Here is a 12,970-nt window from a genome sequence, read left to right as displayed (position 1 = left end):
CAGATTATGGCCTTAATGAGACATATCTCCTCAACCATAAAAGAAATAAAAACATAAAGAAAAAATGAAAACAGGACTTCTTGAGGAAAAAGAGCCTTTGTTGCATACAAAGTCTTTGTTGGGGCTTACAGAATGAATGGTGTACTCAATTTCTTCAAGAAACACCTTTCTTTAATATATATTTGATATATCTCTGAGAATTTCAAACAAGAATGTTTTTATTCCTTCTTCTCCCCAATCCTCCTGTATCAATTTCATTCTCCCTTTCCCCTTTTAACTTTCTGTTCTTATTTATATACATGTGTGCATATGTGTGTGCATATTTTAATTGAAATATATTTATACCACTTCCCCTTTTCTTCGTCTAGCCTTTCTCAGAAATCTCCCTCCAAGTCTCTCTCTCAATGCTCCCTGACTCTCAAATGACCGTCTCTTTCTCTTTGTTATTGTTATATTATTTGCACAAATATACAAATATAACCCAGTGAGTTGTGTGTGTGTGTGTGTGTGTGTGTGTGTGTGTGTGTGTGTGTGTGTGTGTGTGTGTGTGTGTATTTGATTTCAGGGCTGATCACATGGATTGTATACCCCATTATGGGATCTCATCACTGGGAGAGGCGATTGCTTTCTCTCCTGGCAGTCATTAGCTGCTGTTGTTCATTGTGTAGGTTGGGCCCCCCTTCAAAATTACATGCATATTGACGTTGCTGTTATTCTGGTTTGTTCAGATAGCATTTCTAGGGGTGGACTGCCTAACAGACATCCTGGTTTTCTGGTTCTTCTATCAGAAAACGTCAATGTTTGTATTGACACTTCAATATTTCATTGTAAAAATAGACCAACTGATAAATGAGTACATATATAAATTTTTCTCAAATTGGTATTCTGATATATGTCAAGAAAGAATGCTAATAAATGACTTAAAAAATAGTCAAATACAGTAATGGTTGATACTTATTAAAGTTACCAACATTTTCACAAATTATATTGACTATAATGACAGATGTCCTCCATATATTCCAGGGTTTGAAATCTTAGTCCACAGTTGGCATCTTTTCAAACATTTAGGTAGGTTGGCAGGAGTGAGTATGTGACCAGAGATCATCTGTCACTCTGCTATGAGCTTGGGGCTCAAGGTGTGAGCATTCTGCATCCAGTTCCACCCATTATTCTTTTATCTCCTACTCCTGCCTTGTCATTAGAGACTGTCAGCATCTGGAATTCTACGTCAAAAGAAGCTCATTAATTGCTTTTATCATGGTATTTTATCACACCAGCAAATAGTAACTAATTCAATTGATATCAGTAAAGTTTAACCAATTTGCTTCTAAGTAAAAGAGTACTAGGCATGCTATCAGTGATAAGCACATATTAGTAAATTATTTTAGTATTCTTCCAAACACTGGAAAATGCTTTACCATAATGATGGGGGAAAGACAAGTTTTCAGACATTATAGAATATTATATTGACTGTGCATAAAATTACAGAAGCACTTTGCAAGTTAATAATGTAAAAGTCTCCTGTATTATGTCCTTAACCTACTGAGGGACATTAATGTTACAAATTTCATTCTATTTTAGATATATATTTATATTTTTAAAAAGCTCATTTTCTAATGCTATAAAAATAATTTAAGTTAGAATTCATGCTAGATTCTGTAGAATTTCAACAAAGTATATAATTCACCCATAAATATTCTAATTAATTTGTTTAATATTTTTCATCCTTATGTATCTTTTCTAGAGTAAAAGTCTGTTTTGTAATTATCAAAATATTAATATTTGTATTAATTTGTTTTTATATAAATGCAACTCTTAAAATGAAAACTACAGGGATATTTTGAATCTTATGGGCAACTTTTAATTATAAAAATAAAAATTTCAATTTATCTTTATATACATTGCTTGCATTAGAGAAGCACAATGATGGAATTAATGAAGTATCACCAAGTTATAAAATCTAATTAGTGCAATATTCTATGAGGAGATTTGGATATCAAGTCAGCATCACAGGGGAAAGCCACAATAAAACCCTTTCACAGTTATAGCAAAAAATTTCAACAGAAATGAAACATAAAATTGTTATTATGTTTATATGACATTATATACATTTTAAAAATAAGTAATGTTTCTTTGAAAATGAAGTGCTTGCAGTATACTGGAAAGCCACGCAGACTTCTAATAAAAACATTATGGATGTCAAGATGAACAAAAACTAAGTTGTTTTTTGCCAATTAGTGTAAGGGAATATTTTCCAGAATTGTCCCATATGCTAATTTACTTGGTTTCTCTTGCATATACTGGAGGGTAATAAAATTACACTTTCTTTATGAAACCATTGTTCAGAATAACTGTACACTGACTGTAAATATACACCCAAATTCCTGACACATCATATGTCATCTATTAATATTATCCAATGATTTTTACAAGGGATGAAAATTAATATCAGTTTTTTATGCTTTCCTATTCCATCATACTGTTCACTTCAAAGAAAAAATGGATGGAAATCTACTTAGCATTTTCATCTCAATGAAAAATAATGAACAGTAAGACTTTAAAGGGAAATTAGACTTATTCATTGACTTCATGGCATATCTTTGTTCCCAAAGAAGCATCCTCATAAATTCCTCTGAAAGAAATTCATGACCCCAAAATATTTGACTCCATCAATCTATACTACTCTGCACTACTATCTTACTAGTATTAAATATGATGAATATCTACCACATTCTTGTCAAGGTCTGTCTTAATTCAATTAAATTAATTACCAAAACTCAATGCAAAGATGGAAAGTGTCAGTTAATTTTAACCCCTAATAAGCCTGCATTAAGTTCACTGTAATGTTGGAAAGCTTGCTTTCCCTCCTCCTGTTATAAACAAAGGAAGGATCCACAGAGTCCTACCTCAGAATGAAAGTAGCTTGAGAATGCAGAGATAACGTTCCTGCAATTCTCTTTTCATGAGTTTCACCAGTTAAGACAAAATAACCCCTGGTGCTTGTGACTCCAAACACCCACATCAAATATGAAGGCAATTGCAGTATAAGTTTTGTTTAATGGCCCTGTAAGACCATTGCTGTACACTGGGAAAATGTGTTGCTCTCATTGTTAATAAAAATGCTGATTGGCCTATAGCTAGACAGGATTTTTGGGACAGTGAGCACACTGGGAAGAAGGGCAGATTCAGAAAAGTGGAGGAGACTCAGAGGGTGCGATACATGCTGGAGAACAGGTAAATCCACAAACCACATGGCAATACATAGATGAATGAAAATAACTTAAATAACTTAGTTGAAAGAGCTAGTTAGTAATGAGTCTGAGCTATTGGCCACACTTCTTTATGTTACGATAAATCTTTCTGCCAAAAGCCGCTGAGCCCCACTGCCAAGTGCGAGCTTTACACCAGCCGCCTGCCCAAGTTAGGCCCAAATGAATACACAGAAACTTGTATTAGGTACAAATACTGCTTGGCCAATGACTAGGACTTCTCACCTGCTAACTCAGTCTTAACTATCATAAACCTATATATTTTATAAGACTTATCTTATCGGACACCTTATTGGCGTCCCTCCTTGCTGGGATCACATCTTGCCGCTGGAGCAGGAGGGGAAAAAAAAGGGCGCTTCCTGTTTCTCCTTCGCTTAAATATGAGTCTCCTTGCTATGTCACTTCCTGCCTGGATCACACTTCTCTACTACATTTCCCAGAATCCTCTTTGACTCCTAGTCCCGTCTACTCACTGTCTCATTGGCCAAACAGTATTTTATTTAACAGTCAATAAGATAAATATACACAGAAGTACTTCCCCATCATCTCTAATTAATATTAGGTCTCCATTTTGGTTATTTGGGAACTGGCAGGAGGGAAAGAAAAGTCTGCCTACATATGACACCCAACATGGGGCTGGAATTTCTACATATGGTCTAACAATAATTGGCAGGGGATGGAGGGTGAAGGGGTGAAGGGGTGAAGCAGCGATGGGAGATGGGAGGAAGGGTAGGAGGGTTGGGATGTAAAATGAAATCAAACAATTAAAAAATGGAGAGACAAAGCATGAGAAAAGCTATTTGAATTGTTTGTAATTGCTTTTCCATAATCTTGTAAATAAACACCTAAAAGCAACTGTTTTACTCTACAAAAGTGACAGTTTCAAAGATATTAAATAACATCATCCAAAAGCATAGCATTTATCCTTGCTTTATGTTTGTACATGTTTTTTTTTCCTGTTTGAAACTGTGTTTGGTGCAGTTTCTCTTAGTGATAACGCTCCCAGTTAACAAAAGCTGTCTTCCATTTTGCTTTTCTTCTTCAAGCATCAAACATATCCTATTTCTGATATTTTAGAGGTTTCAGTGTTGTCAACACCATGTCAATTGCTCATGTTCTCTGGGTATTGCTGCCATATTAATTATGGGATAATTAAGAATAATGTTCACTTAGGTTAGAGGAAAAACAATAAGGAAGCATTGTGACATTTAAGCTCTCACTCAATAAAATCAGTCTTCCCATGTCTACAGGCAAACTGAATAGACATGACTCTTCCACTGCAGAGTCCCCTCACTTTACAGTGGGATTCTGATTCTATGAGCCCAGCTTAAGTTGAAAACATTTAAGTAAAAGAATCGGATAATAAACACAAACTAAGAACATCACAACTTATCCAACACGCTCAGCACACCTTGTAGCCTGAAGTGGACAATATCATCCAGAATAAAGGTTACAGTTTGAATAATTGACAATCATTTGTCTTTTTGGTTTTGCATGAACAGAATAAAAGAAATCTTCTTGTTAAATTGGTGTGCTTTTCTACAAAGATGGAGTGCAGGAATAATGTCTTCAAGCAAGATTAACATACACAAACCAGTGCAGCAAATCATCTTATAGAGAAGTATTCAGTGTCTCAGGTAATTAAACAAGGGCTTGGCAGCACGATACACTATATGGTATTAGCTGTTTATCCAGGTGAGGCTGGCTGGGAGTTTCCCGTAACCCATCATCATCATATCATATATTTGTATGTGGAAAAGTATCAAAACCCCAAACTTGGAGAATGAAATCTACTAAATGAATATTCCTTTTACATTATCTTAATGTAAAAGGGGAAAAAACATTTCTCTGATAAATCATGGGCCCTCTGTATTTAATAAACTGTGTGATTGAAATAAAACACACAGTGATTTTGATAATACTATTACATATGTTTTGTGATTTTTTTATTTTGAAGACCTGCTTTAAATACAGAAAACTAGAGACACTGACTTCTCTGAGCAAAAGAGTTTCTTGTTCAAATATAAGTGTCTGCTCTCTCATTCCGTGCAAATTTTAGGTATAATCCAAGAAACAACTCTACAGTAAAAGGATATATCTACAAAACAAGTGTTTAATATCTGTTTCATGGTCCATGTGAATTCAATTAGTGACTGGTAATACCGTGCTATGTTCAATAATCTATGATGTTATAGAAAACCACATTTTAAATTGAAGAGAGTATATACGGGTTTGCAGGAATATTTTAGTGCTATACGGTGCTTGTTCCTCAGCAAAACTTAACAGCAAAGTTGTATGTTGGAGATCTTTTCTAAAAGCAATCTCAAAAATCACTCTTGGAGATAGAAATTATGAAGCCAGATTCCTAAAACATTATGCACTGGTCACTTTTGAGTAAATATATTTAGAGCAATGGCCCCAGGCATATGGTCAGTCACAGATGGCTTTACAAGCCTCCTTATATATCACTCAGTATCACTCATATTTGAAAGTCTTCTAATCTCACCCATTATTAGCCATTTTGAAGTATTATATATTATGGAAAACTGTGTAAAACACAATAATAGGAAATAAATAATGGCAAATATTTTCAATAATTATGTGGACCTTTTTTCTTTTTGTTGTTTTCTGGATGCAACTGAGATCAGAATATTGCAAACACAGGAGGACAATGATTACAACATATTTTATGATGCTACTGAAAGAAAGATTATAAATATGGAGAATAATTTTCTTCCTTTCTTCTCCTCTCCACCCTGTCCTTTCCAGAGAACCTTAGAAAGTGGAGAGGAGAGAGAATAATTAATTTGCACATACCAAGTTATAGTGAAGTAATAGTAGGAAGATTTGACCCACTGTGTTCATAGTAACTTGACCATTGATCACTTTAATATGTATTCCAAAAGCTGGAAGATTTTTCAATGTTTTAACTAGAATGATGAATTTTTGATGAAATATCATGTTAACTTGATGTAAATATTGAAACCCTTAATGCTATTTGGTTAATGTATGTTCATGTTTTTCATTTTCTAGATCAATTTAAAAATTACCTTAGATATATAGATATGCACATAGAAAAATAGATGATGAATAAAGGGTAGGTAATCATAGATTAGATAGACTGATATGTATATTGTAGATAGATGATTGATAGATAAATAGATAGATAGATAGATAGATGGATGGATAGATAGATTAAAGATGCTCAAATGCTTACATCCATACCTATATATGTAGATGATAATTAGATAAGAGTAGTCTGTAAAATACATATTCATCAGTCATTCATTAATCAAGTACATGGGCTCTGCTTTCACCAATATATTTAAAATTTATGAGTAAAATAAATATCTTTACAAACCTCTGTGAAGGTTTCATGGTTGTCTTCTGAAAGTAAGATATGACAGGCTTGAGTTCCTGTCTCATTAGGAATAATGGGGAAGGAGGTTGATGGCACTTAATAGTTATAGACCAAGTATGCAAATTTACTGTAGGGAAGAGGAATGGAAAGCTAATCAGTGTTTTGGCCTTAACAATTAGTACAAAATGGTAAATTGAGCAGAGACCAAGAAAGGAGAGATGAGAACAAAACAAAGATGATGCTTAACATATGTAATCAGGAAAATTGAAGCTATGATAAAAAGTACAGCTTGATTAGCGATAATGAAACTATAGCATCTTATCTATGTTGTTTCCCAGAATTTGTTGGAATGAAAAGACATATGAATCATTTTGAGCTTGGACTTTGCAAAAAAAAAAATAACGATTAGTTTTCTGGTTAGTCTGCCAGCTGTTTAAAAATGTGTTAAGCAGAGAAACCATTTCCTGGGAAAAGGACAACACCGAAATTAAAAGTGATTCAGCATTTCCAGAGGTACCGACTGGCAGACTTCTGTCTCTTGTGGCACTGGTTTTTAAACTAAAGAAAAATCAGAGTGTTCTTGACATGTGATGTTAATCTTACTCAGAAAATTACATAATCCCACTACATAAGTTCAGAAATGGAAATCAGTATCAGTTTGATTTCATGCAGCAACCCATGCCTTTTAACCCTTCGGGTTAAATCCAGTCTCTTTTGGATCACCATGTAGACTGGAAACAAAACTAACCCAACAACATACAGAACATCAGTAGTTTATCATACTTTTTATTCTTCTATCTAGATAGACAAATGTACAGTTTCTCTTTGGGCGTAATCTTCTGTAGCATATTGTTGAATCATAAACTGTCTTCAATTTCAAGATAGGATAGTGAGAGGGTCCAGGACCATCAGAGGGGTAAGAGAACAAAATTCTCAACTTTTATCCATATCATTCCACTGATGAACACAAAGGTGTGGGACGAACTTCTGGAGCTTGGTCAATGTATGAGACAACTGAGATCTACAAGGATGACACCAAATGACAATCTAGGCAATGGTGGGGAGGCTACCCTAAATGCCCTTCCCCTATAATGAGACTGATGACTGCTTTATATGCCATCCTAGAGCCCTCATCCAGTGGCTGATGGAAGCAGAGGCAGACACCCACAGTTATACACTGGACTGAACTCTGGAACCCAGTTGCAGAGAGGGAGAAATGAAGAGCAAAGTAGTCGGGAGCAGGCTGGTGAAACCCACAGAAACAGCTGACCTGAACAAGGGCGAGCACATGGACCCCAGAATGATGTCTGGGAGGCCAGCATGGGACTGATCCAGACCCCTGAACGTGGATGTCAATGGGGAGGACTCTGCACTCTAGTAGTGAATTCACCCTAGTAGTGAATCAGTATTTTTCTCTGGTGTAAGAAGGGACTTTGGGAGCCCATCCCACATGGAGGGATGCTCTCTAGGCCGGACACACGGGTGAGGGCCTAGGCCCGGCCCAGGATGATATGACAGACTTTGGAAAACCCTCCCTGAGAGGCAGAGGGGGCGATGAGGTGAGGGTTGGGGGGGGGGAAGAGGGAGAAGGGATTGACATGTGAAGCAGCCTTGTTTCTAATTTGAACTAATAAAAAATAATCTATTGGGAAAAAAACAATATGAGACAAAATGTCTACAAAATAAAGAAACTTGACTCCCTGTTTCCCAGAAGCCATCAACTGTCAAAAACCACCTCATTTAGAGGGATAAGCTCCTGAATTCTATTCCATGTCCATACTAGAATGCTAGATTCCTTTATTCTGTGAAAGTTTTGTGCAGACAATCACAACTGTTGTGAGTTCACAAAAACAGTAGTTCTGTTTTGTCTAGAAAATAATGTTTCACTGCAAACCTTCCTGTCCAATGGGTCTTGGGTTTTCATCCCTCTGTTACTACTTCTGCATGGCCCCTGAGCTGATGGGAACACACACACACACACACACACACACACACACACACACACACACACACACACACACGCGTCACTTAATCTCTGGTTATTGATCAGTTGTGAGTTCCTGTGTTAACCACTTTAAACCACACAAATAAACTTCTCTGATGAGGTCTGCTGGCTACATGCATGGAGATACAAACTTAGGGGAAGTTTGATATCATGTCCAATTAACAGATTGTAGCTGTACTATTAATCCCAGCAGTCTATGATCTACCAACCCTTGAGGCATCCTCAGATTTATAGCTCTTATAAATGACATTCTTTTTTCATCTATATGATTGGAAAGTGTCTTTTTTTTCATTCCTATTAATGATTGCTTAAATTATTGTTTCTTTCATCACCTTGTATCTTATAGGTAATCTCATCCTTATCAATATTAAATATTTTTAAATACTGGGACTCTAATTGGTATCTACAAAATATTTTTCATCTTAAACATTTTTGTTTTTATGATTATAATTTTATTATAATATAATTTATATAATATAATTTATATTGAAATTATACATGTGTTTTGTTTAGGTGTTATTAAATATTATAAAATATAGAGCTCAGTGCTTCATTAATTAATATATACTCACTTTAATGTAAAGTTATGTAATACGTTCATTAGATGAGCTTATAGTTTTTGATGTGTGCTATTTCAAGAATATTTTCTAATTTTCTTGGATTTCTTTCTTAGATGCACATAATTTTAGAAGGTTTTTGTAAATTTCCAAATATTAGATTTAATTATGGCATTCATTTCACTTAGTTTCAGTTATTTGTATTGTATTTAAATTCATCTTGTATTACAAAGGAATAAAAGAATGGGAAAAATTCATCCACACCTAATTGTGTGGCCAATTAGGAGTCAATAATATTTTCTTGGAATTTGCATTATATACAAAAGCAAAACAGGGTTTTTAAATTCATATTAATGTGGAATATGATGATGAGTTATTCCATAGCAATAATATAGATGAGTAAGGAAATTATTGTGGTAATTCTGTTTCTTTTGTTTTATTCAGTTATTGCGTGTGTGTGTGTGTGTGTGTGTGTGTGTGTGTGTGTGTGTGTGTGTGTCACAGGTGCATTAGAGGACAGATTACTCCATGTTTCTATCATGTGACTGCACAGAATCAAACACATGGTTTCAGGCATAGATCTGAGTTTCTTTACCCTCTCAGACAAATCATTAGTCCCTTCTATTATCATAAAGCAGTGGTTCTCAAGCTTTCTAATGCTGACACCATTAGCACAGTTCCTCATGTTGTGGTGCCTCCTCCAACATAAAATTATTTTCATGGCTATTTTATAACTGTAATTTTGCTACTCTTAAGAATCATAATGTAAATATCTGTTTTTCCCATAGTCTTGGGCAACTTCTAGAAAGAGTTGTTCAACTCCCAAATGGGTCATAACTCACAGGTTGAGAACCACGATTCTAAAGGCTGGAAAGGAGGTAGATTAGAAAATATGTATTCTTGTTAGTTTTGAGGGTTTGCATTCATGAGTCAAATCATGATTCATGCCTAGTAGGCACCAAGTGTCCAGCATTTACAACTGTATATTTGTGTCATATATAAGAATTTAGATCAAAGAATCATAATCACCTTCTTCTTGGTTATTTGGATCTACCAAGACAGAGATATGATTTGAAAATGGCCCAAAATATTATGTTGTTTAGTATTTAACTGTACATATATCTTAAGCTTTCCTTGGTCAAAAAATAACACAGTATATATTTTTCTCTTCAAATTAATTTAAATTTTAATATAGAATTTCAGTGTGTGAAGAAAACTCAATCATAGTAGAAATTATTAATTATTTATATGGTACATAATTTTAAATAATATTTAAAATAATACAATCATCATTCATATTTTTTGCAAAGATTTACATCACTTAGTCAGGAATAAGTAAGACAATTCACAAATGCATTTGTTTAATTTCTGAATATGAGTAGTTTGTCAAATTAAGAACAAATCATATAAAGAAAAATATTAATTTCTTATAACCCTTATTATAATTTAAACTGGTAGAAAAAAGTAACTTTAAAAAATAAATGCATTTGATCATCATTATTCCATCTATCTATGTCTACAAATACTCACAAAATGCATTTTTAGCTTAAAGAGCAACAGCCACAATGATATAACTGTCTTCTTGCCATGTACAAAGTGACAAATCTCTTTAGTAACCTTGAGAGTACAGAAGAGTGCACTGTGACTTCTCATCTAAGTACTCACACTGTGAACAAGTATCTTCTTGTGTTTACTTAATGTCCTAGGCTTTGGTTTTTTGCTCTTATTTTGCTTGTTTTGTGTGTGGGTTTATGATTTGTTATCAATTTTTGATGGCCAAATGGTCCATAAAGAACAATGCTAGCAAGTCTTTTTACAAAGGAAACTTGTGATACATACTGTTACAAAACCACCTGGGTTAGGTAAGCCCATAAGGGAAGCAGTTAGCATTGTGACCTTGACTTCAATGTCAATAAATACCTCTATAGAGAGATAGGGACACTACACACACACACACACACACACACACACACAAATGCACAAAACCAATGCATATGCTCAGTAGTTAACAAAAGCAGACCACAGGCTGCTATATTTCCCTAGGAGCAATTGTTCAATACTGGCTAATTACAGAGACATTGTAGAAAATAACTACTGTGAAGAATAGGAATTAGCTGTACTCTGGTGAAAGAGAAGAAGATAAAAAGTTTTATAAGCATCTGACAAACTGTGCATGACACTATTTAGAAACATATAATTCTAGCTAAATTTTTTTCCTGTGCTCAAAGCAAAGAAATTGAATCAAAAGAGGCCCTAAGATAGAGAATAAAAATATGAAGCAAGAATATGTTTCTCTGGGGAAACAAGGAGATGAGGAAAAGAGATTCCGAGTCATATAACTCAGTAAATAACTTTGGAAAATAGTGCAAAGTTTTCAACATCAATAAAATTCCCTGGGAGTTTCCAAAAGAGCATCTCGTTCTCACAGGATTCAGCATTAGCTTATCATGTACTTTAAGATAATGAAATTAGAATATTTCCTTATGTACAAAAATACATTTACTTTTCACAGGAGTATATATTTTTTTCTGATTTTTACAAACAATAACTCAAGATGTCAGTAATAGTCAAAAATCATTTAGTGTCTGATATCAACTTGAAGACTGCATGCTGTAGATTCTTTATACGTGTCTGGTGAGTGGTATGTATTCACTTATATGTGGGCATTAGCTGTTAAGTAAATGATAACCAAGCTACAATATGTAGACACAGAGAGGTTAGGTAGAGGGGAGAGTTCTATGGGAAATGCGTGGATATCCCTGGGAAACAGAAATATAATAGAATTTGTAGGTAGATAGGGTGGACTGGAGGCTGGTGGGCATGGGAGAGGATCATATGGAGGGAGATGGCTAGAAATGGGGTAATCTGGAAGTGATGTAGAAAGCTAGGGCAGTCAAATCTTCCTTGGATTTATTAGGGTGACTCTAATGAGGTCTCCTAGTAATGGGGGCTATGGAATCTGAACCGGCCATCAACTGTAGTCAAGCAAGGCACCCACTGGTGCAACAGTTGAGCTGTTTTCTAATGGGAGTGTCCCATGAAGATTCTCAAACAACCTAGGCTGATACTAGGATAGATGTTTGATCTCTGAAAACTCATAGTGCATTCATGCACACAGCCTCATCGAAAATGGAAAGGTTGAGCTGCTCTCTGTATAGAGCTTTTAAGCAATGTTCTAGTCTCTTTGGTGTGGAAAGGTACCCAGTGGGCGACCAAAAGAGAAACATGGACACCAACACAACCACGGAACCATTTACCTACAATCTGCCTTGCCTGCGGGACACGCTGGGGTAACGACGTCATAGAGCATATGGAGGAGTGGCCAAACCATGTGTGATTTAACTTGAGACCCACTTTAGGAGATGAAGAACATACCTGGCACTGCCTGGATGGCCAAGAACCAGTCATTGGATAGTCCAGAGACCTAAGATAGAGTCAAATATTACTGTTCTAAAAAACAGAAAACAAACCAATGTAATGATTCCTAATGATATTTTGCTATACTCATATTTTGGCGCCTTGTACAGTTATCATCAGAGAGGGTTCACCCACAGCAGATGGGAAGAGATACACAGACCCACAGCCAGACATTATGTGGAGAGAGAAAGAGTCTAACTTGGAGGTCTCCAGGAGTCATGCAGAATAGGGTGGCAGAAGAATTATAGGAGTTAGAGGAGATGGAGAACACCAGGAAAACACAGTCAACTGTATCAACTAAGCAGGATGCATCCGGGCTCACAGAAAGTTAAGCAGCAAGCACAGGGCTTGCATGAGTTTG

General features: G+C 35.3%; 1 long non-coding RNA gene across 1 annotated transcript in view; it reads right to left on the bottom strand.

Moving 5' to 3' along the window:
* The window catches only part of LOC118238677, a 71,718-nt gene extending 58,983 nt beyond the window's left edge, over positions 1 to 12,735 (bottom strand). Inside the window, exon 1 of the long non-coding RNA XR_004771328.1 lies at positions 12,568 to 12,735. This is a non-coding gene — a long non-coding RNA (uncharacterized LOC118238677). The remainder of the gene's footprint in view (positions 1 to 12,567) is intronic.
* Between the last annotated feature and the right edge of the window lie 235 nt (positions 12,736 to 12,970).

This window comes from Cricetulus griseus, chromosome 10 (genome assembly GCF_003668045.3).
Source record: "Cricetulus griseus strain 17A/GY chromosome 10, alternate assembly CriGri-PICRH-1.0, whole genome shotgun sequence".
Taxonomy (NCBI): Eukaryota; Metazoa; Chordata; class Mammalia; order Rodentia; family Cricetidae; genus Cricetulus; species Cricetulus griseus.
This window is presented reverse-complemented; position numbering and strand designations above follow the sequence as displayed.